We start from the raw sequence: 26,657 nt of genomic DNA, 5'->3' as shown, positions 1-26,657 counted from the left end.
TCTCTTTATTTTTTATATTGGAAATAATTGGAGAGAAAAATAATAAAATCAAATTGATCCTTTCTTCAAACTCGAAATAAATTCAAATGTGATTTTTGTGAAACCTCCAACTCTCTCCTTGAGTCCTTGAGTTGCTTAAGATTTCTAGGATCACAACCAAATGCAAGAATAAATATGACATGCATATGATGATCTATGTATAACATCCAAATTGAAAATTGTGATGTTACATAGTTATGCTCATTTGAATGTTGGTCAAACCCTACAAAACCCCGTTAACCATCACCAAACCCCTCCAAACCCTAGCACCAAAGTGCAGCCGTTTGATCATACCCTAGAGCCGAACTAGAGCTGTCAGATATGGTTTTCTAGAAGGATTGTCGATGCGACCCGTGAGAGGCTGGTCTCTGCGACGTGATTGGCCGCGTATGACTAGGCAATCCGCTAGAGGCTGACGACCAGGCCGTGTGTGGGGCCAGAGATCACAATGACATGTGAGGCACGTTTTAGACATCGCCCTCCCCCTCCTCTGCTCCAGCTCCTATCCCCATCCTTTCCCCTGCCATTTTGCTCATCGCCTCCCGTCGCTGCAGCTTCGTAGATCTCCTGTAGCCACTCAAGGACGGCGTGGTTTCGTGGGGCGATGGTGTCAGGACCCCGACTCAATGCCACATCGATCTAGCATGTAACACCTCATATCCCTTTGCGGCCTCACGCACGGTATTCCCACGGGTGTCGCCTTACCTTTGCCCGGGACCGTTTGCGACTTTTGGCACACGTATATGACAGTGTCGCTAGCATCCATATGATAAGGAGCCCTGGCTGACATGGCCAGTCGTAAACCCAAAGTGGCACAGACTTACAGGGACAGGCATCCATGACCCAGCATCGAACGTGTCGGTCATCAGCGAATGAATCCAGGCTGTAGCACTGGGCTAGCAGGACTCCGGTGAACCGGGCTGTAGCGGGCTAACAGGACTCCGGTATTCATCGCGTGACATTTCCCCGAAGGTACAAACATAGGAACGAAGAAGGACACATGCCGGCCAGCCTAAGTGTTCCGGAGCAGTAGCAAGCTACCATGGCTCGGTGGAAACACTAGGAGACATTTCCCCGTAAGAGAGGCTACTAAAGATAAACAACTAGATGGTCAGATCCCACACATACCAAGCATTCCAATAACATACACACAATATGCTCGATATGTGCAAATACAACATGGCATCACAACATGACTCTACGACTCAAGTAATTTATTCAATAGGCTCCGAGGAGCGAGATATTACAAACATGAGTCTCATGACCCAACATTCAGAGCATACAAATCAAAGCACAAGCGGAAGCTATCATGTCTGGGTACAGACATCTATAAATGAAAAAGGCTGAGAAGCCTGACTATCTATCAGATCCTGCCGAGGGCACAAGATCGTAGCTGAGGTAACAAGCTAAACGTCGAAGTCCACGTGGAACTACTAGTGAGACTGAAGTCTCTCTGCAAAAACATAAAATAGGCAAATGTGAGTACAAATGTACCCAGCAAGACTTACATCAGAACTAACTACATATGCATCATTATCAACAAAGGGGTGGTGGGGTTTAACTGCAGCAAGCCAGCTTTGACTCGGTGGCTATCCTAAACTACGACTGCAATGTAACTCTTTTGAGGTGGCGCACACGAGTCCACATATTCACCATATCAATACACCACTATGGATCCGCTCCCGTCTCCCTACGAGAACGCCATCCATAGCACTCACGCTTATCTTGCGTATTTTAGAGTATCCACTTCCACTTGTCTATGAACTGATATAAGCAACCCAGAAGTCCTTTACCGCGGACACGGCTATTCGAATAGATGATGTTAACCCTGCAGGGGTGTACTTCTTCATACATGTTTCCACCACTTAGCATCTGCACACGACATGTGCTCGGCAGACTTCAAGCGAAAGCCGACGTGGGTGTAGACCACGACCTACCTAAACACTCAAGTCTCTAGTCCAGGTTTATCGCCTATTCGGGTTCCATCCATGAGGATATCCGGCCGGAGTTTCGCTCACAGCCCCAAACGATGTGAACAGGGTTCCCGAAATACCAAACGGGCATCCGGTACACCCGGCCACGTACCTACCGCATCACAGCCCACCCCTACGGTCAGCGCTGTCCACGACCTCCAGTAGGCTACAAACACCAAAAACTACTTGCAACTCCTGGACAGAGAGCTAGGGTGAATAAGAAGTCGAGCGGGGTCATATTTCAGGGCCCAATGCATGGTAGTAGCTGAATCATGGATCACAAACATAGAACTCAGTTCCTAAGGACGGCTTCAATGAGACAACCCACCATGTACTCCTACATGGCCTCTCACCGTCACCTTTTACCAAATCGTGTTCCCACACTTAGCTCACACACAGTAGGACATGTTCACACACCTCTGATTCATCCCCGATGAATCAGACCTGACTTAACTCTAAGCAGTAGCAAGCATGACAAACAAGCATGAATGAGTAGGCACATCAGGGCTCAAACAACTCCTACTCATGCTAGTGGGTTTCATCTAATTACTGTGGAATGACAGGTCATGCAGAGGATAAAGGGGTTCAGCTACCGCAGCAAGTAACAGATGAATCGATGTTGTCCTAATGCAGTAAAAGAGAGCAGGAGCGAGAGAGTGGGATTTTATCGGAATGAACAAGGGGGTTTTGCTTGCCTGGCACTTCTGAAGATAACATTGAGTCTTCATCAGTGTCAACGATCACATCATCGGTATCACGTCTATCGAGAGGGGACAAATACCGGCAACACAGAAGGGAACACAATCAATGCAATGCACAATATGATGCATGATCATGACATGGCAAAATGAATGTGTTTTGGGCTAATGCAACTAGCAACAGATTAAATGAAGTTGGTTTGAATACAAGATTCAAATTCAAACTCCATATGTGATTATTCAAATGCCATTTAATTGATTTGTGCTAAACAGCAGCTATAAGTTGTTCTAACATGCATGAAAATGGTACAGATGGATTCCTTGAATTTTTTTGATAATTTTTCATATATAAATTATTTAATTTGGAGTTACGGTTAATTTTCTATGATTTATTGAAGTTTTAGATATTTTCTGGAATTAATAAATCATTTAAGAATTATCTAAATTCCAGAAACATTTACTGCGTCAGCAGTGCGTCACCGTGACGTCAGCAGGTCAACAGACGCTGCTGCTGGTCAAACCTGACGTGTGGGGCCCACACGTCAGTGACACAGGTTAGTTAACCGGGTTGATTAGGGTTAAACTAATACTAATGAAAATGTCAGCAGGGTTGGGCCCACATGTCGGTGGCTTAAATAATTAACTAATTTAATTAGTGTTAACTAATCTAACACCTAACTAATTAACAGGGGCTGGCCCCACCTGTCATCGACCCAGGGGGGTTCTGCCGTGGTCAAATGGGTGAACCCCACCGGCGACTCGATGCCGGCGAGGTCCGGGACGGTGGCGACCGTCGGAAACATGCTACAGGGCACGGACGAGGCCGTGCTTGGGCTCGTTGGAGAGCCCTTGCTCCCGCGCGTCGAGCGGTGCGGTTGCTAGGTCGTGGGGAGGCCGGAGCTGACGATGGCGAGCTCGGTTGCGGCCGCCGGAGCTCGGGTAAGACGCGGGCAACCACTAGGGAGCGCGAGAGGGCGAGCTGCGGCAGGCAACGGGCTCGTGGAAACGTTCTGAGCACGATGGTGCACTCGGGTGGGAGCTCCAGTGGCTGCAGTGACGGCGGCGACGAGGTCAGCGGCGGCCGGAGTTCGGCCGCGGCGGAGCTATGGCCTAGAGCTCGCAAACGCGAGGGGAAAGAGAGGGGTTCTGCACGGAGGCTCACCGCGGAGCTGTAGGGAGGGTTAGTGGGCTCGGGGGCGCGCCGGAGTGGCCGAATTGACGGAGAAGGGCGCCGGGGCCGAAGCTTGAAGACGATGTCGATGGCGGCTGCTCGGGGCCCTTCTGGTCGCGTGAGACGATGAGGAGGACGAGGGCGGAACAGCGGAGCTCTGGGAGGCGTCAGGGAGGCGAGAGGGTGGTGGTGGCCGCGGCGAACGGCGTCGGTGCTCTCAGGTGCGTTCGGTGACGAGAGGGAGGGAGAGCAAAGGAGGAGGAGGGGGTCCAGAGAGAGAGAGGCGGTCGAGGGGGTCGAGGGCGTCTCCGTGGCGTCGCGAGGAAGTCGGGGAGGCTGCCACGGCGAAGCAGGAGGTGGAGGCCTCCGCGTGCGCGCGTGCGTGCGGTGTCTGTCCTTCTGGCAGGGAGGAAGACGACAGGGGGGGTGGAGATGGGCTGGGCTGGCCAGGTGGGCCTGGTGGGCTGCAGAGGTGAGTCCAGGTAAGGTTTCTCTCCTCTGTCTTTTATTTCTGTTTTGTTTCTCTTTTCTAATTCTGCAATTTGTTTTTGATTTGATTTAAAATATCAAATCATTTTATAAAATCCTGGAAATAATTATGGGTGCTTTCTGAATTATTTCAGTGACCCTTAACAATTTCCAACATTTATTTGAACATTTAAATTATTTATAGTATTTAAATGCCCAAAGTCAAATACAATATGGTTTATTCAAAAATCCAAAAATGTCTTGGAAAAATATCCATCATCTCTGGATATGGTTTTCACCCTTTTCCAGTAATCATGAACATTTTTGCAAACCAATTTGGGTTCTGTGAGAATATTTTGAAGTTGAACCTATTTGCAATGCTTTGGTGCTAGGGCTTGGTCATCCCCATTTCAATTTTCATAAAATTTAAACATGTTGCACACATGAAGCTAGCCTAGAGCATTACCAGAAGCTAGGGATGTGACAACTCACCCCCACTAAACAAGAATCTCGTCTCGAGATTCAAGCGTAGGGTAGGATGAAGGGGAAACGCAAACTAGTACAATCTTCACGATCCAGGTTGCACTTCAAATGAACGTTGATTTGAACACCATCTTTGTCTTGTCGTCTTGCTCTGAGAACTCCAGCTAACATGAAAACGAGAGGAAAGGAAAGACCCTAAAAGAATTGTTCCTCTCGAAGGTTGAACAACTCAGGATTAACCCACGGAATGAGACATAACAACATCTCTCGAGCTGAGAGACGAAGCACACCTCTAGAGGAATGGAGTGGAACAGATGACGAAGGTTCACTAGGTAGACAACGATTCCACACCTAAGAAGGTGGTAATCGATTGTCAACGTAGCGAGGAGTTGAGTTGCCATGAAACCACAACGAGGCACCTTAGGGAAGGTGACTCGTAGAAATATCCCCTTAAGTGGCAAAAAGAATTACCGTTGATTCAGAGATCATTGAGACTCTCTATATCAGCCGAAGGCAAATCACAGCAATCGATTGGCGGGGGTCGGTAGAATGGCATACTCAGACTTGGATGATGCGGATTACCTTGTTGAAGACAACGTAATGGATGAATTTTGCTTATCACCGGAAATGGAAGAGACCCATGGTAGAATGGCACATTGGCGGTGCAAGCTGGGAACAAAATGCAAATGCTGGGAATGATTCTGGTAACTGGGGAAGAACCCAACAATAGGGAGTGAATTCACTGTTTGAATAGGTCATAGCATTGCCGAGGAAACTGAGAGCAAACCCAGTTAGTGCCGGTGTTAACACGTAGCGCTTGTGCGTGCTCTCAAGAACTTGAGCATTTCCACAATCATCAAGATTCTACCAATATCCGTGTCAAGGATCCTGGCAACACAACTTGCTACCATGATGAATGATGATGGATGATGCAGATGCAAAGGAGGATAACACTTTCTCAGATTTCACCTTAGCGAGGCCAAGGAAACAAAATCTGGATGATCGACCGAGAGACATTTAGCACTCCGCTTCTAATGTTCTCCTTGATGTGCTAGTGTAACCCATTCATAGATATGGTTTGATATCTAGAACATCAAGTAAAAAGGTCGGACTTCGGGAACACAGGAATCCATAACGAATAACTACAAAGGTAAATCCTACGAAGTCCTCATGGGAGGTGGCCAACTTCCTCAATCATGATATTATAATAACAGGTCTTCCGGCTGGGTGTGTTGGCCACGACATCCACCTTACCGATTATCGAGGGACCAATATTATAGTTCTTGGGAAATGTTCCAACCATTATATCTGCCTGAGATTCAGATCTGGTTGGTGTCAGGATATTCCAGACTCATCGAGTCTAGGAAGAAAAATGAAAGTTTGCAACACAAATCGACGAGATGACGTCGCGAGATTCTCGGGGAGCGAACTACGATAGCAAGCTCCAAAACATGAGCTGGTTCTGCTACACACATGTGAACACGTTGTCCCAGACAAACATTATCACATGGTAGTCTTACAACAAAACACTACCGAGTTCAGGTGGGGAACCATCATTAATGACATCGAAGTCTCCACGCGTGGAAGTCCAAAGAGTTCACCTTGGACAGACTCCTTTATCTTTGAACAACTCAATCAGTGGCTTGGTGTGCTCGGAACACATATGGAATGAAGGTTGCAAGTCTCCAGACCACAGAATACCTCGCACGTATGCATGACTGACTTGGGATGATTCCAGAGGAAGCAAAACTAACTTTCTCAAATCCACGGCGGCAACTTTCACCAAATGCACGTGTATAAGAGGAAGTCACTCCTTTCATCAAACAATTACTTCATGAGCTAGCATGAAGAAAATGCCTTCAAAAGTTTCCAACACTAACTTAATGTTCAACAAAATCATGGAGGAGATAAGGATGTTGTCAATGGGCTCAACAACAATTCTTCCGGGTTTCCCTTTAAAAGGAATTCCATAGTTAAGAGAACAAGTGATAGCATTGGTCAGACCCAAAAGATATAATGGTGTATGCTCGAGGGATCAACCACGAGTAAGACAACATTACGAATATCGTTGGTTCTGGTCTGATTGGATGATAGCCCATACTCAAATCAAAGATGGGGTAAGACAATAGGTCCAACAACTGATCACAGGGACCAATCGATGAAGATATCATCTTTCTTCAACACACACACATACACAGAAAGATATCCCTTAACATGAACTAAGTCAGACAGGCTTTTATCTTCCAACTCTCCAAGTTGTTGTTTAGCTTATCCAACTAGCTCAGGGTATCCAACACTGATACTTGGAGAAGGGGTGGTTTACAGGAATAAACCAACTTGATCACGAACTCAACATAGCGGTCAGGTGACAACCTGGTAATACTTCTGAGAAGATATTCAGAAAATCACGAACCACCGGTATGTTACTAAGCTCGAGAACAATCTTGCTTTTCAGGGCAAGACGATATGATCAATAGAGCAAGGATTTGAAATAATCCTAACTCATCGATCGAGGAGTGAACCAGGAGAATGGACTAGGTAGCACGATCAATCTTAGAATGATGATTCAATAACCAACACACTAAGAATGAAATTATTGTCCTTTAACCACCCAGCAACGAGGTTGCTAGGCGTATTGATTTCACACATCACAATTCACTTGTCGGTATTCCGGTTGCATCAACACGAAGACCGAGGAATGACTAATGATGGCAAGAAGTATCATTGTACCAAGAGTTCATAGGATGGGGTGCAATTCCTATAACAATCCCGATATAAAGATGGTAATACTCCAAGGTAGAACAGAACAAAAGCTGGATTAGTAATTTGATCTGCGGAGCACAACTTTTTTGACCCAATCCTGGATATGGAAGAGGCACTAGAGTTTGTTTCTCCTAGTCATTCTGCGATAGAATGGCTTGACGGACCACAAGAGTAATAGACATCGATAAACGAACGCACGCATACTCTTGACTATCAATTGATAGACGAGGGTCAGAATGCAACTAAAGAGAACAACTCAAAGGAACATATAATTTTCTGAGTTGTGGATGCATAGATTAGTATGTCGAACCAAGTTCAACATATTTCTTCCGGATAACCCATGCAGAAAGGTAGAACTGGCAGAGTCACGATTTATGAATGGAGAACTCCTCAAGAATAATCCTGTTGTGATATTTCAGTTGAACGAGGAACTTCTGCCATAAGTAGTTCATGGTATTTGGAAGAAGAAGATACCACGGACTTCAAGGACTATCGCAAAGGTTACTAATATCCTAAAGGCACTAGCAATTACTATCAACATGAAGTAGGTAGAGTGAATCTCGGGTTCAAGAACCCAGGGACAGAATACCTATTAATCAGTAGCATCACGGAATGCTTTCGAGAATAAAGGCCAGAATCTCACACTGGGAACACAAAACGTTGCTAGATTACTAGGTGACTCCCTAAATACCTAGGGTCATAATAGTAACTCCAACATAAATGTCAAGGCAATAGAATACCTCAACTCAACAATTAGTGTGATTGAGCTGGCATAAAGGAGCATCGAAACCAGAGGGAAAGGATTTTGCAAATGCATCAGACTATTTAGAAACCTGGAATGACTCGGACAGCATAACGGCTGTAAATGCTCAGAAAAGACTTGAGACATTCACAAAAATGGTGGCATAACCACTCAGAAGCACAATATCAAGATTTCGATATCAACAATAATCATACAGAAGTAGTAGGAACTAGAACGAGGCTTAAGTCCAACAATCTATAAGTCTACGGATTAGAAACACGTGATCCTGATAGAAAGAAGAGATAGCCTAGTTCTTAATCCCCGTAGAAGAGAAGATGATGACTCAGATCAGAAGGCCATGAGGTATAAGGAGTAAAAAGAGCCTTACGTTCCATCCCACAATCAATTCCCTTATATAACTAAGAATTTCTAGACTCAACTTCGACCCGTTTGGCTTGGTAATCCTACAGGCAGTCAAGCTCTGATACCAACGCTGTCAGGACCCCGACTCAATGCCACATCGATCTAGCATGTAACACCTCATATCCCTTTGCGGCCTCACGCACGGTATTCCCACGGGTGTCGCCTTACCTTTGCCCGGGACCGTTTGCGCCTTTTGGCACACGTATATGACAGTGTTGCTAGCATCCATATGATAAGGAGCCCGGGCTGACATGGCCAGTCTTAAACCCAAAGTGGCACAGACTTACAGGGACAGGCATCCATGACCCAGCATCGAACGTGTCGGTCATCAGCGAATGAATCCAGGCTGTAGCACTAGGCTAGCAGGACTCCGGTGAACCGGGCTGTAGCGGGCTAACAGGACTCCGGTATTCATCGCGTGACATTTCCCCGAAGGGACAGACACAGGAACGAAGAAGGACACATGCCGGCCAGCCTAAGTGTTCCGGAGCAGTAGCAAGCTACCATGGCTCGGTGGAAACACTAGGAGACATTTCCCCGTAAGAGAGGCTACTAAAGATAAACAACTAGATGGTCAGATCCCACACATACCAAGCATTTCAATAACATACACACAATATGCTCGATATGTGCAAATACAACATGGCATCACAACATGACTCTACGACTCAAGTAATTTATTCAATAGGCTCCGAGGAGCGATATATTACAAACATGAGTCTCATGACCCAACATTCAGAGCATACAAATCAAAGCACAAGCGCAAGCTATCATGTCTGGGTACAGACATCTATAAATGAAAAAGGCTGAGAAGCCTGACTATCTATCAGATCCTGCCGAGGGCACAAGATCGTAGCTGAGGTAACAAGCTAAACGTCGAAGTCCACGTGGAACTACTAGTGAGACTGAAGTCTCTCTGCAAAAACATAAAATAGGAAAACGTGAGTACAAATGTACCCAGCAAGACTTACATCAGAACTAACTACATATGCATCATTATCAACAAAGGGGTGGTGGGGTTTAACTGCAGCAAGCCAGCTTTGACTCGGTGGCTATCCTAAACTACGACTGCAATGTAACTCTTTTGAGGTGGCGCACACGAGTCCACATATTCACCATATCAATACACCACTATGGATCCGCTCCCGTCTCCCTACGAGAACGCCATCCATAGCACTCACGCTTATCTTGCGTATTTTAGAGTATCCACTTCCACTTGTCTATGAACTGATATAAGCAACCCAGAAGTCCTTTACCGCGGACACGGCTATTCGAATAGATGATGTTAACCCTGCAGGGGTGTACTTCTTCATACATGTTTCCACCACTTAGCGTCTGCACACGACATGTGCTCGGCAGACTTCAAGCGAAAGCCGACGTGGGTGTAGACCACGACCTACCTAAACACTCAAGTCTCTAGTCCAGGTTTATCGCCTATTCGGGTTCCATCCATGAGGAGATCCGGCCGGAGTTTCGCTCACAGCCCCAAACGATGTGAACAGGGTTCCCGAAATACCAAACGGGCATCCGGTACACCCGGCCACGTACCTACCGCATCACAGCCCACCCCTACGGTCAGCGCTGTCCACGGCCTCCAGTAGGCTACAAACACCAGAAACTACTTGCAACTCCTGGACAGAGAGCTAGGGTGAATAAGAAGTCGAGCGGGGTCATATTTCAGGGCCCAATGCATGGTAGTAGCTGAATCATGGATCACAAACATAGAACTCAGTTCCTAAGGACGGCTTCAATGAGACAACCCACCATGTACTCCTACATGGCCTCTCACCGTCACCTTTTACCAAATCGTGTTCCCACACTTAGCTCACACACAGTAGGACATGTTCACACACCTCTGATTCATCCCCGATGAATCAGACCTGACTCAACTCTAAGCAGTAGCAAGCATGACAAACAAGCATGAATGAGTAGGCACATCAGGGCTCAAACAACTCCTACTCATGCTAGTGGGTTTCATCTAATTACTGTGGAATGACAGGTCATGCAGAGGATAAAGGGGTTCAGCTACCGCAGCAAGTAACAGATGAATCGATGTTGTCCTAATGCAGTAAAAGAGAGCAGGAGCGAGAGAGTGGGATTTTATCGGAATGAACAAGGGGGTTTTGCTTGCCTGGCACTTCTGAAGATAACATTGCGTCTTCATCAGTGTCAACGATCACATCGTCGGTATCACGTCTATCGAGAGGGGACAAATACCGGCAACACAGAAGGGAACACAATCAATGCAATGCACAATATGATGCATGATCATGACATGGCAAAATGAATGTGTTTTGGGCTAATGCAACTAGCAACAGATTAAATGAAGTTGGTTTGAATACAAGATTCAAATTCAAACTCCATATGTGATTATTCAAATGCCATTTAATTGATTTGTGCTAAACAGCAGCTATAAGTTGTTCTAACATGCATGAAAATGGTACAGATGGATTCCTTGAATTTTTCTGATAATTTTTCATATATAAATTATTTAATTTGGAGTTACGGTTAATTTTCTATGATTTATTGAAGTTTTAGCTATTTTCTGGAATTAATAAATCATTTAAGAATTATCTAAATTCCAGAAACATTTACTGCGTCAGCAGTGCGTCACCGTGACGTCAGCAGGTCAACAGACGCTGCTGCTGGTCAAACCTGACGTGTGGGGCCCACACGTCAGTGACACAGGTTAGTTAACCGGGTTGATTAGGGTTAAACTAATACTAATGAAAATGTCAGCAGGGTTGGGCCCACATGTCGGTGGCTTAAATAATTAACTAATTTAATTAGTGTTAACTAATCTAACACCTAACTAATTAACAGGGGCTGGCCCCACCTGTCATCGACCCAGGGGGGTTCTGCCGTGGTCAAATGGGTCAACCCCACCGGCGTCTCGACGCCGGCGAGGTCCGAGACGGTGGCGACCGTCGGAAACATGCTACAGGGCACAGACGAGGCCGTGCTTGGGCTCGTTGGAGAGCCCTTGCTCCCGCGCGTCGAGCAGTGCGGTTGCTAGGTCGTGGGGAGGCCGGAGCTGACGACGGCGAGCTCGGTTGCGGCCGCCGGAGCTCGGGTAAGACGCTGGCGACCACTAGGGAGCGCGAGAGGGCGAGCTGCGGCAGGCAACGGGCTCGTGGAAACGTTCTGAGCACGATGGTGCACTCGGGTGGGAGCTCCAATGGCTGCAGTGACGGCGGCGACGAGGTCAGCGGCGGCCGGAGTTCGGCCGCGGCGGAGCTATGGCCTAGAGCTCGCAAACGCGAGGGGAAAGAGAGGGGTTCTGCACGGAGGCTCACCGCGGAGCTGTAGGGAGGGTTAGTGGGCTCGGGGGCGCGCCGGAGTGGCCGAATTGACGGAGAAGGGCGCCGGGGCCGAAGCTTGAAGACGATGTCGATGGCGGCTGCTCGGGGCCCTTCTGGTCGCGTGAGACGATGAGGAGGACGAGGGCGGAACAGCGGAGCTCTGGGAGGCGTCAGGGAGGCGAGAGGGTGGTGGTGGCCGCGGCGAACGGCGTCGGTGCTCTCAGGTGCGTTCGGTGACGAGAGGGAGGGAGAGCAGAGGAGGAGGAGGGGGTCCAGAGAGAGAGAGGCGGTCGAGGGGGTCGAGGGCGTCTCCGTGGCGTCGCGAGGAAGTCGGGGAGGCTGCCACGGCGAAGCAGGAGGTGGAGGCCTCCGCGTGCGCGCGTGCGTGCGGTGTCTGTCCTTCTGGCAGGGAGGAAGACGACAGGGGGGGGTGGAGATGGGCTGGGCTGGCCAGGTGGGCCTGGTGGGCTGCAGAGGTGAGTCCAGGTAAGGTTTCTCTCCTCTGTCTTTTATTTCTGCTTTGTTTCTCTTTTCTAATTCTGCAATTTGTTTTTGATTTGATTTAAAATATCAAATCATTTTATAAAATCCTGGAAATAATTATGGGTGCTTTCTGAATTATTTCAGTGACCCTTAACAATTTCCAACATTTATTTGAACATTTAAATTATTTATAGTATTTAAATGCCCAAAGTCAAATACAATATGGTTTATTCAAAAATCCAAAAATGTCTTGGAAAAATATCCATCATCTCTGGATATGGTTTTCACCCTTTTCCAGTAATCATGAACATTTTTGCAAACCAATTTGGGTTCTGTGAGAATATTTTGAAGTTGAACCTATTTGCAATGCTTTGGTGCTAGGGCTTGGTCATCCCCATTTCAATTTTCATAAAATTTAAACATGTTGCACACATGAAGCTAGCCTAGAGCATTACCAGAAGCTAGGGATGTGACAGATGGCGAGGAATCCTCCACCAACCCGAACTCCCTTTGCACCCATGTAAGTGTTGCATTCTCTACAATCTACTATTAGGGTTCATATCGATGTGGTGATTTTTGATTTCAGCGCTGATATCCTTTTATTTACCAGGGAAACCCTATTTACTATGGATATTTGTATTGTTAGGGTGCAACTACAACGTACGATTCTGATTATAGCAGATTAGCCGATGATGGAGATAAGCCTATCTATTGTAAATGCAATTCCGTGCCCTCCAAATTTGTTGCTTTTTGAAGGATGTTGGACTGGTAGGAGGTTCTTGGCCTGTTCAGGGGAGGTCTGTGAACTTATTTACAATAATTCAAATTAATTTTTTGCTGTGTAATTTCCTAATAGATTCTACTTTGTCATATATATTGTAGTTTGGAGACAAATGTGACTTCCTGCGATGGGTTGATCCTGTGTGGCCGAGTCCACTGATTAAATCCTTGTCGAAGCTATGGGAAATGTACACTGAAGTGAGAGATGGTAGAGTTCGTGATGCCTTCAACAATGTTGAAACAAGGTTTAAGTTCACAAATGAGATTGAGAAGCTTCAAAGTGACCTGAGGAATGCCCAAGATGAGCTTAAGCAAATGGTTGAGGAAAATCATATGAGACTAGCCCTGAAGGCGAAAGCTAAAGAAGCTCTGGATGTTGCAAGAGCTGAATTGGAGAAGAAGAAGAAGTTTGATGCATCAACTACCAGCATGCACAAGTTTTTATTGGTGAAAGTACAGAAGGAAAGGGATCAGTTAAAGGAAGATAAGAAGTGGCTAGAGTACATGATTGAAGATCTGCTGAAACAGAAAGAAGGGTTCACGGCAACGATCAACAAGATAAAATATACCTGTGATGAGTAGAATCTTTGTTATTGGGCAAAGATCATTTATGTGTTCAACTATATTAGTGTTTCTTCATTTATCATATGTCACTACTGCAAGATGCTGCTAACGCGACACTACAATCAGAGACCCTTCGATGAAACTGTGTGCGATGCAATAATCGCAAATGGCGGTATAAAAAACCGTCAAAAAAGGTGCAAAACGTTTGCGATGACGGATGCATCAAACACAGTTCAGATTTTAGTTGTGTGTGTGATGCACGAAATACGGTTCAGTTTAATGAACTGTTTGCGATGAGGAAGAAGAACGGAAACGGGCAGCCAGATGAAGGCGTGTGCGATATACGACATACAGTTCAATCGGATTAACTATTTGTGATGAGGCAGAACAACAAAAATGGACAGCTAGATAAATATGTGTGCGGTTGAGGGCATATGCTTCAGATGGATTAACTGTTTTCGATTAGGCAACAAAATAGAAACGGTTAGCCAGATCAAAAGTGTGTGTGATTGATGGCATACACTTCACACAGATGAACTGTTCGTGATTACCCACAACAAACAGAAACAATTAGACAGATCAATGTGTGTGCACTAGACGGGCACACATTCTAATTAAAAGAAGCGTGTGCGATGGTAATAACGAGCGCGCACGGTTCTTGGAACAAGACGTGTGCTGACATTGCCTATTGTGGTGCACCAAACACCACGTATGCGGCCGAGAAAGCATGCCCACGTTACGTCGTCTGGGAATAGTGCCGCACTTAGAAATTATAGAACCATCAATAAATTTTGAGCCTGCGTCCCGTCACCTTCCAAATTGCAAACCTATTCACACCGATCAAAACCTAAACGGTTTCCCACTTAGGAGCATATTCGTACTCGGTTATAAATATTATACTATGCCAAGATGACTGCACATTCCTTCCTCAACTCCTTATCCACAAAAGCAAACAAGTCATTCAGGATCGTTCTCTTGCATCTGCCATGGCCAAATTAAGTTCTCGGTCGAGAGATTACCACCAGGAGAGGCGAGTATGGAAGCGGAAGCACAAGAGATGTCCCGCTTAGTCACGAAAGCAGCCAACATGTCCCATCGCGCCGCTGAAGCAACACGGAGGTCACGTCGTGCCACCGAAGCAGCACGGAGGTCCCACCGCACCGTCGATGTAGCAAACTGGTTTAGCCGCGCCTCGGAAGCAGTAGAGATGTCCTGCCGTGCCGCGAATGCAGCAGAGATGTCCTCCCGGGCCACAGTGGCCTGGAAAAATCTCTCGCGGGCAGGCGAGGACTCTTACAGGCGCAGGCATGTGATCGTCCACAACCAGATGGATCAGATCTCCGGTTGGATGAAGCTGCGGGACGAGTTGACTGCCTTGTTTGAACAACTCTGGGCCGAGCACGACCTGCTGAGGGCGAAGATCGCCGGAAGGGTGAAGCAGGCGGAGGAGACCACTACCTTGTTGAAGAGGACAGGTGTCATCGTCAAGAAACTTATGGCAAGAATGCCATGCTCCGCATCGAGCGCGAAAGGATGATGGAGGAATTCGCGGTTACTTCCGAGCAGCATATTAAGGACATCAAACTAATGAAAGAGATCATCGCCGCTCGCTGCAAGAACTAGTCTCTGTGACATGCAGCGCATCAAGAAAGTAGAGATCAGCAAGCCAGATCGTTGTATGCGTCTTCCTTCTTCGTTTGCCCTTGTGTATTTCAGGCGTAGCCGCATGTGGCTTTTTTAGTTATCTTCCTAGATATGTAAGACAATTATTATCCACTATCATCGTCCTTATATTCATCATGCTTGCTATAAGTCGCGATCGATGCTATATAGGTCCGTCGGATCTTACATCAAGATCCGTGCAAAACTTTCTTTTCAGATTTTCAGTTTTCTCTCTTAAATCTCAGTCCATGAGACATAGGCACGCCGTGAAATAGGGGCTCGGACGCCATTAATGGAGTCGTTCGGAGGGTGGTGCGTGGCGGATAGAGGTCAAAGGGCTCTCCTCCAGATGAGCACGCACAGGGGTTTGGTCGCACGCCTCCCGTACTCAAATAGCTACCCCGCATGTCACCTCCTAGCCAATAAAAAAGGGACACGTGGCGGCACGTAATTGGTAAGTAGAACGCCCACGGTTTCAATAATAGTTGTGTTTCTGATTTGTAACGTGACAACACTTGTTCCAAAATGACTTTGTTGATTTTTAATGTGTGCGCCTTCGCAAATCGGACAGAAAAATTACCACAACATGTTAGTGCCATGTCATGACACCATGCCAAGTTTTATGATTTTCAGGCGTGTTTTGGATTTACGGGAATTAAAAAACGAAGTTTCTCAATCTTTTCGGCCGAGCCACGACGCTCAAATGTTTGAATTTCATTCTCATTTCTTGCATGGGACCTAGAAATTCACCCAAGGACACACATGTGATTTTTCAACCAACTTTGGTGCACTAGAGCATGCTTGTAGTTAAAATTTGAATTATGCACATTAAATGCCCGGAAATTCAATTAATGTATAAAAAAAGGCCAAACGAACCCGAAATAATTCCAAAATTTAGCACAATACTTCTATTTGGTCTAATCTTCCTGTGTAAACAAATTAAGGCGGGAGAAGGCAGTGTATGTATGTTGTTTCGCACACGGAGGTGACACGTTCCCTCTCAGAACCACAAGCCTTCTTGAGAGAAGCTCCGGTTTGCAAGAAGCTTATACCAAAGCTTGTTCCAATTTGGCCAAAAAAATTACCGCAGCATGTTGGTGCCATGTCATGACACCATGCCAAGTTTCATGATTTTCAGGCGTGTTTTGGATTTACATGAATTAAAAAACCAAGTTTCTCAATCTTTTCGGCCGAGCCACGACGTCCAGATGTTTGAATTTCATTCCCATTTCTTGCATGGGACCTAGAAATTCACCCAAGGACACACATGTGATTTTTTAACCAACTTTGGTGCACTGGAGCATGTGCTTGTAGTTCAAATTTGAATTATGCACATTAAATGCCCAAAAAATCAATTAATGTATAAAAAAGGTCAAACGAACCCGGAATAATTCCAAATTTTAGCACGATACTTCTATTTGGTCTAATTTGCCTGTGTAAACAAATTAAGGCGGGAGAAGGCAGTGTACATATGTCGTTTCACACACGGAGGTTACACGTTCCCTCACAGAACCACGAGCCTTCTTGAGAGAAGCTCCGGTTTGCAAGAAGCTTATACCAAAGCTTGTCCCAATTCGGCCAAAAAACTATCGCAACATGTTGCTGCCATGTCATGACACCATGCCAAGTTTCATGATTTTCAGGCGTGTTTTGGATTTACATCAATTAAAAAACCAAGTTTCTCAATCTTTTCGGCCGAGCCACGACGCCCAGATGTTTGAATTTCATTCCCATTTCTTGCATGGGGCCTAGAAATTCACCCAGGGACACACATGTGATTTTTCAACCAACTTTGGTGCACTAGAGCATGTGCATGTAGTTCAAATTTCAATTATGCACATTAAATGACCAGAAATTCAATTAATGAATAAAAAAGGTCAAACAAACCCGGAATAATTCCAAAATTTAGCACGATACTTCTATTTGGTCTAATCTGCCTACGTAAAAAAAATTAAGGCGGGAGAAGACAGTGTATGTATGTCGTTTCGCACATGGAGGTGACATGTTCCTCTCGGAACCATGAGCCTTCTTGAGAGAAGCGCCGGTTTGCAAGATGCTTATACCAAAGCTTGTCCCAATTCGGCCAAAAAATTTACCGCAGCATGTTGGTGCCATGTCATGACACCATGCCAAGTTTTCATGATTTTCAGGCATATTTTGGATTTACATTAATTAAAAAACCAAGTTTCTCAATCTTTCCGGCCGAGCCACGCTGCCCAGATGTTTGAATTTCATTCCCATTTATTGCATGGGACCTAGAAATTCACCCAAGGACACACATGTGATTTTTCAACCAACTTTGGTGCATTGGAGCATGTGCTTGTAGTTCAAATTTGAATTATGCATATTAAATGACCAGAAATTCAATTAATGTATAAGAAAGTCCAAATGAACCCGGAATAATTCCAAATTTTAATACGGCACTCATAGAGTTCTATGTTGCCTTTGTAAAAAATAAGGGGGGAGGTAGCGTATATCGTTTCGAACACGAAGGTGACATGTCCCCCCTCGGGAACCACGAGTCTTCTCAAGAGAAGCTCCGGTTTGCAAGAAGCCTATACCAAAAACTTGTTCAAATGCGGCCAATTTTTTTATCACAACATGTTGGTGCCATGAAATGACACCATGCCAAGTTTCACGATTTTTAGGCGAGTTTTGAATTTACAGGAATTTAAAAACCAAGTTTCTCAATGTTCCCGACCGAGCCACGACGCCCAGATGTTTGAATTTCATTCCCATTTCTTGCATCGGACCTATAAATTCACCCAAAGACACACATGTGATTTTTCAACAAACTTTGGGGCACTGGAGCATGTGCTTGTAGTTCAAATTTGAATTATGCACATTAAATGCCGAGAAACTCAACTAATCCATAAAAATGCCAATTGAACCCGGAATAATTCCAAATTTAAACACGACACTCATGTAGTTGCATGTTCATTGTACATAAATGTGCTAGCAATTCAAACACCATCCTTTCCCTCCGTAACACCATTTCGTCTTTCAAAACATAATGAAAAAATCAGGTATACCACAAACAGTTTACTAGAAAGAATCGTGTGGGATGCGATATAAAATATCTTGGCGCACCGTCTTGTCTGGCTTACGCAGGAAGCTTCATCGTCTACAGTCCATCGCCCCCGCTTGAACCACACTTGCGCGCCAATTTCTCGCGGCACCGAGCAAAAAAATTTTGCCACCGCAGAAATATCTATCTCCCCGCCCCCTCCCTCCCACCAAAAGCCACATTTCCACTGTTCCTCCTCGCTTTCCAAGTTCAAACCTTCACTGCTGCTTACTGGCAGCTCAGCCTCCTCGTCGACGACCCTTCTTCTTGAAGTGTCGCCTCCTCGCCGGCGACCCTTCTTCTTGTTGTGCGGCCTCCTCGCCGCCGACCCTTCTTCTTGCTGCGCGGCCTCGTTGATATGGTTAGGTAATCCACACCCCACCCACACCATCCTCCTCCTTTCTCGTCACACATGCCCCGACCGATGATGTGACACCTTCCGCCGAAATCACTGTCCCCCTCCTCCAATTAAGCGCTGCCGACAGCCATTTTGCATGCAGTACAACATGGAGCTCAGTAGCATCTGGCAGCGGAAAAGCAAATCGCACCCGTACGTGCGCATGAGGTTGCTGTGGCTGCCATGCGTGCCGACCGCCAGATCTTGGACGAGCACCTCATCTTCAAGGCCACCGTCGACACCACCACGCGATTGTCCACTTTAAAATACAGTTTGTTTTTTTTTTCTCGAGGCCACCGCCAATGCCTTCTAGTGATTTATCCTTTGTAATGTTAATATGCAATCTAATGTTCACTTTACAGTTTGGTCCTCTGAAATGTAATGTTCAGTTAACACTTTGGTCCTCTGAAATGTAATGTTCAGTTAACAGTTTTGTCCAACAATTGCTACGTAGTAGTGTTCTCAAGCATTCTTTGTTTTGTTAACTGTCTTATCTTCTAGTACATGTTTCTATTCTGCAATGCCGTGCTTAGTTAACTATTTTGGTTCATTTGGTCTGCTGTCCATTTAACTGTTTGGTTCAGTTCAGCAATTTGATTTTCATTTGATGTGGGTACAATTTTGTATTGTTACGCATGTGAAATAAATCGAATTTGGGTGTACACAATACATATTCTACTGATAGTATGATAAATCTTAGTTAACCTGATCAAGATTGAGGGAGTCCTGGACTAGGGGGTGTCCGGACAGCCGGACTATCATCGTCGGCCGGACTCCAAGACTATGAAGATACAAGATTGAAGACTTCATCCCGTGTCCGGATGGGACTTTCCTTGGCGTGGAAGGCAAGCTTGGTGATACGGATATGTAGATCTCCTACCATTGTAACCGACTCTGTGTAACCCTAGCCCTCCCCGGTGTCTATATAAACCGGAGGGTTTTAGTCCGTAGAACAACATAACCATTACAACAATCATACCATAGGCTAGCTTCTAGGGTTTAGCCTCCTTGATCTCGTGGTAGATCCACTCTTGTACTACCCATATCATCAATATCAATCAAGCAGGAGTAGGGTTTTACCTCCATCGAGAGGGACCGAACCTGGGTAAAAACATCGTGTCCCTTGTCTCTTGTTACCATCCGCCTAGACGCACAGTTCGGGACCCCCTACCCGAGATCCGCCGGTTTTGACACCGTCATTGGTGCTTTCATTGAGAGTTCCTCTGTGCCGCCACCGATAGGAAGGATGCCTCTTCCCGTCTTCAAGGACGGTATCTTCGTTAAAGGAGCCTTGGCCGCCGGCCAAACTATCCGGCTAGGTGGTTTTCTCATGACCGCCTGTCCGGCCACCGCTTCGACAATGACCTCTCAGGTCGTCAAAAGCAATCTTCACGTCAGCTCAGAATTCGCCGAGCGGCTGGATCCAATAGAGCTCTCGTCTGTAAACGAGCTCTTGGATCGCATCGCCGCCCTGGGAGTCGCTACAGACTACAATCAGATTGGGCTTAAAACCGATCTAAGAGAGATTAACTCTCCCCAAGTCACCCACCACGTTGCAGTGATAGAGGAACAACGCGGTGACTCTTCTCCTGTATTGAAAACTAGTCATGTCCGGGCTCCCGAACCCTCCATGCCGGATTCCCGCGGAGGGACGGACTTCGATCAAGCATTGAACCTAAAGTCAGGCATCGGACCGGACTCGTTGGACAACATCCAGCAATCCAAGCTTCCAAATTTGGAAACTTCTCGGCCCTTGAGCCTCGAGATGGGTAGGGTTCCGGACTTAATTCCACCCACCTGCACAGACATATGCGATCTATCTCTAATCCGGCAAGAGCCCGCTGAAACAGTACTCATTACTGGGCCAGATTCCTCCTGGTTATGGACAGGATAAAGGACTGCCGAGAGGAGAACGCAATCTCAATTTTTCGCAATAATTGCAGGGACGAGGGAATCTTGAACGCCGTCAGCCGTCGTGAAATTACACGCTTCGCCGACCTGGCGTCCATAGTACGAAAGTACAGTGCGATGGAGAGTTTCCGGAAAACCGAAAATAAGTTTTGGGACAATCCGGCCCCGAATACAACCCTAGTCCGCAACAAAAGGGTGCATTACACTCAGGCACCAGGTACAAAAAACAAAAAGCAAAAACCCCATAAAGGGCACGAAACCGTACTGGAGGCATGGCTTAGTGGACCCTGTAAAATTCACAGTACAGAGGGCGCCACCCCCACACATAGCCTTCGAGCATGTTGGATATTACGGCAGGTGGCCAAAAGTGGCGAGGAGCTTCTAGCCCCGGAAAACCACTCCAACAATACCGGTACGGTATCAACAGTCTTCGAGACTTTCGCATCAAATAATATGCGGAAACGAAAAATCCGCAGCCTCGCCGAAGTCTACCAAGTAGCAACAACAAATACATGGAGCGACACAGCCATCACCTTCAACGCCAGCGATGAACCTAAATTCCGAACAGCCCGAGCACCAGCCGCACTGGTACTTAGTCCTATAGTGGACGGCTTTCGACTTACCAAGGTCCTCATGGATGGCGGCAGCGGATTAAACCTCATCTATGAGGAAACTCTTCAAAAAATGGAAATAGACTGGAGCCGCATTGAGCGAAGCGGCACAACCTTCAGAGGAATAATCCCTAGCCGGGAAGCGCGCTGCACAAGAAAAATCACACTTGATGTGGTGTTCGGCTCGCCGGACAATTACAGATCCGAAGAAGTCATGTTCCAAGTGGCCCCGTTCAACAGCGGATATCACGCTATATTAGGACGAGAGGCATTCACAATTTTTCAAGCCGTACCCCATTACAGGTACATGAAGCTCAAAATGCCTGGGCCCGGCGGAATAATCACTCTCGTTAGTGATCCGAACATAGCACTCTGCGCCGAAAACAAGACAGCCGCATTAGCCCTGGAGGCACTATCCGAAGCCCTAGCGGCAGAAGAACTCACCGCGCTGCACTCTACTCTGAATAGGGACGATGTGATACTCGATAAGAGATCCAAGTCCACCTCCTTCAAACCAGCAGACGAAATAGTAAAATTCCAGGTCCATCCAACGGACCCGACAAAGACGGCTTCCATCGGGGCATAGTTGAACCCTGATGTAGACGCCGCACTACGAGAATTCCTTCGGGAAAATTGGGACATTTTCGCCTGGCACCCTTTGGATATGCCCGGAATCCCACGCAGATTGGCAGAACACAGCCTAAATATCCTAAAAGGATTCAAGCCAGTCAAACAGGCTCTTCGACGATTTTCCGAACCCAAAAGACAGGCAATGGGGGAAGAGCTAGCCAAACTATTGGAAGCCGGATTCATCAGAGACATCAAACATCCGGATTGGCTAGCAAACCTGGTAATGGTACCAAAGAAGGACAAATCCTGGCGCCTATGTGTCGATTTCAAAGACATCAACAAGGCCTGCCCAAAGGATCCCTTCCCCCTCCCCCACATCGACCAAATAATCGATGCTACCGCAGGGCACGATTCATTGTGCTTCCTGGACGCATACTCCGGCTACCATCAAATCAAGACGGCGGAAGCGGACAAAGCCGCAATGGCATTCATTACTCCATACGGACCATTCTGCTTCAACACGATGCCCTTCGGACTTAAAAACGCCGGCGCAACATATCAGCGCATGATTAAGACATGTCTGGCTACCCAGATCGGCAAAACAGTAGAGGCATACGTAGACGACATAGTCGTCAAAACCAAACACGTCGAAACCCTAGTAGACGACTTGAGGCTCACATTCGACAACCTTAGAGCATATGACATCAAGCTGAATCCGGAAAAATGCGTTTTTGGCGTACCAGCCGGAAAGCTCCTGGGCTTCATTGTGTCCGGTAGAGGAATTGAAGCAAACCCAGCCAAGATCCGAGCTCTGTCACAGCTAAATATTCCAAAAGACCTCAAACAAATACAAAAATTGACTGGATGCGTGGCGGCTCTAAGCCGCTTTATCTCCCGTTTGGGAGAAAAGGCATTGCCCCTCTATCGCCTCCTCAGGCGCACTGAACACTTCGAGTGGACGGATGCCGCCACCGCCGGACTCGAAGAAATAAAAGCCATATTGGCAACAAATCCGGTCCTGGCCGCGCCTAACCTGGGCGAACCAATGTTGTTATACATCGCGGCAACACATCAAGTTGTAAGCGCGGTACTCGTCGTAGAACGAGAAACAGAAGGGCATAAATTCCCTCTTCAAAAACCAGTGTACTACGTATCCACTGTGTTAACTCCCTGCAAGTCCTGTTACCCGCACTACCAAAAGATAGCGTACGCGGTGTTCATGGCATCCCGGAAGCTCCGACACTACTTTCAAGAGTGTTCGATAACAGTGGCTTCCGAAGTACCCCTCAACGACATTATAAACAACCGCGACGCGACGGGCAGGATTGCAAAATGGGCCATTGAGCTCTTACCATTTGATATAACCTACAAACCTCGGCGAGCTATAAAGTCGCAAGTTCTGGCTGACTTTGTCGCTGAGTGGACGGAAGACGAACTCCCTAAAGAGTACGGCGCATACTCCAATTGGATTATGCACTTCGATGGCTCGAAAATGTTGGCCGGATTGGGGGCTGGTGTCGTATTGATGTCCCCAACCGGGGACACAGTCCAATATGTACTTCAGATAATGTACACGGACTCCAACAACGCAGCCGAATACGAGGCCCTTTTACATGGCCTCCGGATGGCAATCTCCATGGGCATTCAACGCCTAGAGGTACGTGGGGACTCAAACCTCGCAATCTCTCAAGTAAATGGAGACTTTGACGCCAAGGATCCGAAAATGGCAGCCTATCGTAACGCTGTCCTCAAAATGTCAGCTCGGTTCGAAGGACTCGAATTCCACCACGTAGCCCGGGATAATAACAAAGCAGCCGACGTACTGGCATGCATCGGCGCAAAACGTGACGCTGTCCCTCCTAACATCTTCCTGGAACGGCTCTTTAAGCCATCCGTACTATGGGAAGAGGAGTCCGGAAATAACAAACCGGAAGCAGCCGCACCAACCGACACAGAGCAATCTGACATAACCGGCGATTCACCCGATGAAATAACACCTTCAGCCCACGACATAATGGCAGTAATTGCCCCGTGGACAGAGCCATTCCTAGCCTACTTACTTAGGCAGGAACTTCCCGAAGACCAAAATGAGGCCCGCTGCATAGTCCGGCGATCTAAAGCCTACAAGGTCCATGAGGGAGAACTCTATAAGAAGAGCACGACCGGAGTCCTTCAAAGGTGTATCTCCGAAGAGGAAGGGCGAAACCTTCTTGCTGAAATTCACGCCGGACTAGGCGGACACCACGCCGCAGCTCGGGCCCTTGTAGGAAAAGCATTCCGTACAGGATTTTATTGGCCGACGGCCCGGGCAGATGCACAGGACTTAGTCCAAATATGTGTCGGTTGTCAGCTCTTTGCTAATCAGAGCCATATGCCACCCACCGCCCTCAAAACTATACCCATTACCTGGCCGTTCGCGGTCTGGGGGCTTGACATGGTTGGACCCCTTAAAGGGGGAACCCACAAGCAAAGGTACCTATTGGTCATGGTGGACAAATTCACCAAATGGATAGAGGCCAAGCCAGTTAAAATGGCAGAGTCCGGACCAGTGATAGACTTTATATCTGGGGTAGTACACCGTTATGGTGTCCCCCACAACATCATCACCGATAACGGCACGAACTTCACGGCTGACGAGGTTAAATCATGGTGCAAAAATATGGGCATTAAGCTCGATTACGCTTCAGTCTATCATCCTCAAACCAACGGTCAAGTGGAACGAGCAAATGGTCTAATAATGAGCGGCATCAAACCCAGACTAGTGCGGTCACTTACAAAATCTGACACGCACTGGGTAGAGGAGCTCGACTCCGTACTCTGGGGGCTGCGGACAACGCCCAACCATACTACCGGATTCACACCATTTTTTATGGTATACAGCGCAGAAGCAGTTCTGCCCTGCGACATCATTCATGACTCACCTCGAGTGCGCATGTACGAAGAAAGAGAGGCCGAGCTGGATCGGCAGGACAGCTTGGACGCATTGGAGGAAGAATGCGATGTCACCAAGGCTCGTTCCGCATTCTATCAGCAGCAGGCTCGAAGATATCAAAGCAGAGAAGTACGGGCCAAGACTTACAACGTTGGCGAACTAGTCCTACGCCTGCCGGACAAGAAAAAGGACAAGCTCAAGCCCAAATGGGAAGGCCCCTTCATTATTGATCAAGTCTTGACCGGCGGAGCGTACCGTCTACGAAACGCGTCGGACAACCGACTCGAGCCGAACCCATGGAACGCAGCCCGGCTCCGAAGATTCTACGCCTAGCGCTGGACTAAGAGTTCGTCCCCTTCCCCCGTCAAAATTTCTACACTTCAGCTGTCTTTTGTTTCTCTTTCTTCTCTCATCCCTTTTCCTAAAAAGCCCTTAAAGGCCTACTTGCGCATTGTTCGCACACACTTGACGTGCCATCCGCACTCATTATACCTGGGGGCTTCTTTACCAGAAGCTTAATTATAAGGGCTTCATGCCCAACACATGTGTCAAACTTCCACATGTACCTTTTATTCACCATTATATGCATCGATATGACTTAAGTTTTGGCCAAGCTGGGTTGCCTGGCTCCTATGCTTACCCCTACATTCCCGATTGTTCGGCTAGGAGGTAAAGGGAGCACCTCTGCGATTGTTACTGCCGGGTTAGCCGGATGTGTACCTCAGACTGGGTGAAGCCGAAAGCTAGCGTTCTTAAGGGAATATTCGGTCGATGACTTGAAAGATGATTTTTTACCTACTCATTTATCTGCCCCCAGATGTTTTTCTGCTCTTTTCGCAGTCCGGACATGCACTTTAGGGCATGCCTCCCAGGGAAAGGAACCCTTAACGGAACTATTCTCCCTGGAAGATGTTTCTTACTAACCATGTAATATAACATAACTAGTTGGGCACTTGTCTGATAAAGCACTAATGACCCCTACGCCTGGTCTCCATGCATGCCCCGGTTGTTTCTTAACCGAGAAGGTATTCGGACACACTCCGGACTCTAGGGTCCCGAGGTTGAAGCGAAAAGGTCGGCAAAGACAAACAATCTACAATCCGGCTAGAAGGCATTTTACATGTCATTTTAAAATACATTGTCAAATCGACTGACTGTATTCCTCCTCAATCCCGTCTAACAAGCTGTCTAATTTACAGTCCCGTTGGGAAAATTTAGCGGCCAACTCTACTTGGCCGTATACTAAACTCACATGGATCTCCTTCCCATCGGGCCCCACAGGTCTGACCTCGGCCATGTGGTTGGGATCTGCCTTCTTGTACCGCGTCTTCACCATGGCCCAGGCCTCCCTAGCACCTTGGTGGCAGGCCGAAATCTTCCATAAACAGAAGCGTTGCCGCACTCCCTGAAGCTTCTTCGCAAGCTCCCCAAGGCCCTCGGGTAGGGAGAGGGCTGGCCATAAAGCCTGGACGACGCCGCTCATTGCCTGCGAACTCGTTCGAGCAGCTGCAACAGCTCGGGAAGTTGATCACCCGTTGATACGGGCATCTCCTCCGCAGGGCGACCTGTGAGTATACCTACAGACATATTTTATCAATTGACTTCCTCGCAGAACTCT

The sequence above is a fragment of the Triticum aestivum genome, chromosome 2B (genome assembly GCF_018294505.1).
Source record: "Triticum aestivum cultivar Chinese Spring chromosome 2B, IWGSC CS RefSeq v2.1, whole genome shotgun sequence".
Classification (NCBI taxonomy): Eukaryota; Viridiplantae; Streptophyta; class Magnoliopsida; order Poales; family Poaceae; genus Triticum; species Triticum aestivum.
This window is presented reverse-complemented; position numbering follows the sequence as displayed.